Source organism: Octopus bimaculoides, chromosome 11 (genome assembly GCF_046866305.1).
Source record: "Octopus bimaculoides isolate indiv1 chromosome 11, ASM4686630v1, whole genome shotgun sequence".
NCBI classification, from domain to species: domain Eukaryota; kingdom Metazoa; phylum Mollusca; class Cephalopoda; order Octopoda; family Octopodidae; genus Octopus; species Octopus bimaculoides.
The window spans coordinates 46,971,222-46,976,813 of NC_142938.1; positions in this window are offsets into that span (position 1 = coordinate 46,971,222).

The following is a 5,592-nucleotide window of genomic DNA, read 5'->3' on the forward strand; positions in this document are numbered from 1 at the left end:
TTTGTTACTTTGAACAATTTTAAATAAAAGAGAAGAGTTGTTATGTATCATCAATATAATTGTATATTATCATTTATATTTATTTACACGTTTTATTACAGTCTCTAGGTTATGTAAGACCCTGATACTTAATTTATATACATATATATTGTTGTTGTATGTTATTATAATAGCCAAAGATTGTCTTCGGCCTAAACAAATTCGGATTAATATTATTTGAGATATATGGAGATATATTTTGATATTTGTAGGTTCTATTTACTTAATTATTTTGTCCGTTATAATTTTATTGTTTTTTTTAATTGTAATTGTTATGGAGTTGAAAAGTTAACGCTCACGCTCATAATGCATAGACATTTGAATTAATTTTTTTACAATCCAGCCGTCCTTTTACACGGAATTTCGTTTGTCTATAAACCAAAGTTCTAAAGAGACTTATATAAGTGGATATGTATTGTTTATAAATCAAATAATGTATATAAGTCAAAACAAATTGCTGGCTATTTTGGTTTTTTAATGAATTTTTATGCTATATTAAATTCATAGTATATTATGTTATAATATAAATAAATTATTGAATTATGAATTGAATCTCTCTATTTAACTTATTGTTTATATATATATATATATATATATATATAAACACACATACATATATGCATACATATATACGGATGTATATATATATATATATATATATATATATATATATATGTGTGTGTGTGTGTGTGTGTGTGTGTGTGTGTGTGTGTGTGTGTGTGTGTTTGTGTGTGTGTGTGTGTGTGTGTGTGTGTGTGTGTGTGTATATATATCGAAACGTCAGTGTTAGAATGGTGGCAGCTGATGAAGGAAATGTTCTCTATGTGGCCTGTGTGTTTTCTGTACTCTGTTCCTCATTTTGTCTTTGTTTGCAACGTCTTGTACCCAGATATGCATCTATATATACAGGTAGATGTAGGTATGTACATACATGTACGTATATATGCATATACTCATTTATTATATATATATATATATATATATATATATATATATATATATATATATATATATATATATATATATATATATATATATATATATATATATAATAACAGAAATGGGACAAGAAGACAAGAACGCAAAACATCCAGACTGTTAGGTGATACAAAAAAGGGGACAACAAAACATCCAGATAGACGATACAATGAAAACAAGGACAGGCCATTCGGAGTTTTCTTTCCTCAGTCGAGTTCCAGATTATCTTTGCAATTTCGGCTGGTTATACTCCGGATTTCTCCAATCTGACCAGCCCAAGAAAAAACTACGCTAAGAGCACTAGCTTACTTGGAAGAAAGCAGCGAATGTATAAGAAAACAAGGACGGAAAAACGGAGAAATGGTACATGAATACAAATAACAGGACATTAACAACGGGTATCTTTCGACAAAGGACAAAGTAAATTAAGCTGGCGTGTGTGGAAGTAAAACCTTACGGCAGGGACATAAGATTTGACAGGCACAGGGAGGAATATAGACGTTGCACGGATGGTAGTCGAACCAAGAAAGAAAGGTCAGGCTTGACCGAACACCGGTCACGTGGGGAGAGATGAGAGAGAAGTAGAGGCAGAGGGATAGAAGAATTAAGGAGGGGCGAGAAAAAATGAAAAGGACAGAGTGAAGTGAAAGAGGAGGGAAGGTGAACATGAAGAGAAGGCCAGGAAATGTGAGAGAGTTGGAACGAAAGAACGAAGAGTGGAATGAACAAAGTCAGTGTGAAGGGGCTGATAGAAAGAAGGGCAGAATGAAAGAATAGAAAGAATAATAGAGTCGTACAAAATTTATATATATATATATATATATATATATATATATATATATATATACTTACATATAAGAGACCAAAGTGTACGTACGCCAGTTAAGAGGTTACACGCACATAAATTCACATTGAAAAATAATAATAATAAGACGATTAGAAAATTTTCTCATGGAAAACAGAAAGAAAACATACCAGTTTCAGTCGTTTAGGACGACTTCTTCATGCTGGAAGAAAATGGAAAGAAAAATTGAAATAAGTTAAATTAAACTTCTATAATAAATCGGTTCTGGAATTTCATATACTTTTATAAAAATCACATGGTGCTGCATTTCGTGTTGCTAGTTAATACGTTGTTGCTAGTTAATAAAACTATTTTATTAAACGGCCGTCTCTATCAATTAGCAACAATCAGAAGGACACGAAATACAATAGCGATTTCACGAATTTCCAGAACTGATTCCTATGAAAGCTTCATTTAATTTATCTCAGGTCCCCACTCACTCGCCCCATTTTCTTCCAGCATGAAGAGGTTATCTTAAACGACCGAAACCGCTTCATATTTTCTTTCTGCATTCCATGATAAAGTTCGCTATTTCCTTCCTATTTTTCACACACACACACACACACACACACACACACACACACACACACACACACACACACACACACACACACATAAGCATGGCAGTGTGGTAAGAAGCTTGTTTCCCAATCACGTGGTTTTGGGTTTAGTCCCACTGTGTGGCACCTTGGTCAAGTGTCTTCTACTAGTCTCAGGCTGAAGAAAGCTTTGTGAGTGGATTTGGTTGACGGAAACTCAAAGAAGGCGTCGTATATATATATATATATATATATATATATATATATATATATAAATGTGCGTGTGTGTGTTCATGTCTGTGTTTGTCCTCTCCCCCACCGCCTGACAACTGGTGCTGGTGTGTTTACGCCCCCGTAACTTAGCGGTTCGGCAAAACATACCGATAGAGTACGTACCAGGCTTCAAAAAAATAGGTACTCGGGTCGATACATTCGATAAAATTTCTAGGCAGTGCTCCAGCATACCTGCTGTCAAATGACTGAACCAAGTAAACAATAAAAGATATTAGAATGTAGGTATGCAGTTATGAAAGAAGATAATGCGTACAATATTCATTTATTTTGATGAAAAAAATTAAAAGTTACGATAAAAGTATTATTATAGTTATGATAAATGTATTGCTGTGATTGATGACGCTTATAATATCAAAACTGGCTAACTAATTTAATATGCTAATAATTTGAATGAATCATGTGTTATATCATTGGTGTGTTACATACTGTATACCTACTTTTGCACTCCATGTACATATATGAATATGTGTGTGTTAGTGTGTGTGTGTGTGTGTGTGGTATCAGGTATCAAGTACGGGGATGAAATATGTGAAATATATATTTTGAGGTACCGTAAGCGCAGGAGTGGCTGTGTGGTAAGTAGCTTGCTTACTAACCACATGGTTCCGGGTTCAGTCCCACTGCGTGACACCTTGGACAAGGGTCTTCTACTATAGCCTCGGGCCAACCAAAGCCTTGTGAGTGGATTTGGTAGACGGAAACTGAAGGAAGCCCGTCGTATATATGTATATGTGTGTTTGTGTGTCTGTGTTTGTCCCCCCAACATCGCTTGACAACCGATGCTGGTGTGTTTATGTCCCCGTAACATAGCGGTTCGGCAAAAAGAGACCGATAGAATAAGTACTAGGCTTACAAAGAATAAGTCTTGGGGTCGATTTGCTCGACTAAAGGCGTTGCTCCAGCATGGCCGCAGTCAAATGACTGAAACAAGTAAAAGAGTAAAAGAGTAGTGTCCATACGGTTGACAGAGATATTAACTCCTTGGGTGCAATACAGTAAGCAGATTTGGAACGACATATACTCTTCATTATAAGCGATAAGGTCGGAATCATCTTGCATGATTTACAAGTTCAAATCTACGATGTGAGTGTAGTATGAAAAGTGTGTGATTCTGTCTAAACGCAATCTTTTAGGTGATATCGTCAGGAAATAATGGCACCCACTTAAGCCATTTATACCATATTTCTTCCTGTTTTGCATTTCTTCATATAAATTACATCTATCGATCAAACTGAAACGGTTGACAACTCTCACTCGCAATATTTTCTGCATATCTTATTAAATAAACTAAACTGAAGCAAAAGGGACTTCCTCTTTTTCCGACACTACGCGGCCCTAACTGAAGTGAAATGACAACGGCATGAAGGAATATTAAAACCCCTCATTGTCAGGAATGCGGCATAAATGAACCTCACATATCAAATTTCTGGTGACAAGACAGTTTCAATAATAACAATAATAATTTCTTCATTTTAACCCTCAAATTATTCCTTCTCGTTTGATCGTACAGATAATTTTTTTTTTATATTTCTTTCTTCCTTTATTCCATTTTTAACATTTTAAAAATAATTCAACTCATTTTATTTGAATCTTTATTTGTTTCGTTCATTAATTCTTGTTTTTCTTTTCTTTCTTTTCATTTCTTTCTTTTTCTCTACATTCTTCTCTCATTCTGCTTTCCTCGCCCCTTCTTCCTCTTTCAATCTCTCTCTCTCTTTCTCTCTATCTGTTTAAAACTCCTTTCTCTCTTTCATTGTTTATTTCTTTTTATTCGTAATATCTCTTAGAAACAAAATAAAATAAAATACAATAAAATACATTGAAATTAAAATGCATAAAAAATAATAATTAATATTACCATCATTATCATTACGGCCCATTCTTCCTCTCTTTCCATTCTTTTCTTATTTTTTTCTTTCTTTCTGTATAAATTTGAAATTGTCAAAAATACAGTCTGTCTTTTCTCTCTGACTGGCGTTTTGATGTCTTTACTAAAAAGACAAAAAAGAAAAAAAAAAAGAAAAATGCAGGATGGGATGGGGGAGATCTAAAAGAGTGCAAGAAATAAAAAAAAAGCAAAAAACAAAAAAAAAACCGAAAAACAAAACGAAACCTAAATTGTTATTTATTTATTTGGAATTAAAATTCTTGACTTCTCCATTTAAAAATATTTGGTGCAGCTTTGTGTCAAACAAATAATACTGTACCCATCATCACGTACATTAAAGAAGATAACGGCAGTTAGAGGTGATACTGGGTGGTGGTGGTGGTAAGGGTTGTGGTGGTGGTGGTGATAGTTGTAGTGGTGATTGCAGTGATGCTGGTGATGGTTGTGGTGGTGAGAGTGGTGATGGTTGTGGTGGTGATGGTGGTGGTGAAAGTGTTGATGGTGGTGGGGGTGATGGTTATGGTGGTGATGGTGATGGCTGTGGTGGTGAGGATGGTGATGGTGGTGGTGGTGATGGTGGTAGTGGTGATGGTGGTGTAGGTCATGGTTGTGGCGGTGATGGTTGTGCCGGTAGTTACGACGGCCTGGTGGTTATGGTGGTGGTGATGGTTGTGGTGATGGTTGTGGTGGTGATGGTGGTGATGGTGACGGTGGTGATGGTTATGGTGGTGATGGTCATGGTTGTAGTGGTGGTAGTGGCGATGGTTGCGGTGGTGGTGATGGTTGTGCTGGCAGTGGCGACGGCGTGGTGGTAGTTGTAGTGGTGGTAGTTGTAGTGGTGGTAGTTGTAGTGGTGGTAGTTGTAGTGGTGGTAGTTGTAGTGGTGGTAGTTGTAGTGGTGGTAGTGGCGATGGTTGCAGTGGTGGTGATGGTTGTGATGGTGCTGATGGGTTGCGGCGGTAGTGGCGACGGCGTGGTGGCAGTGGCAATGGTTGCGGCGTGTGATGGTT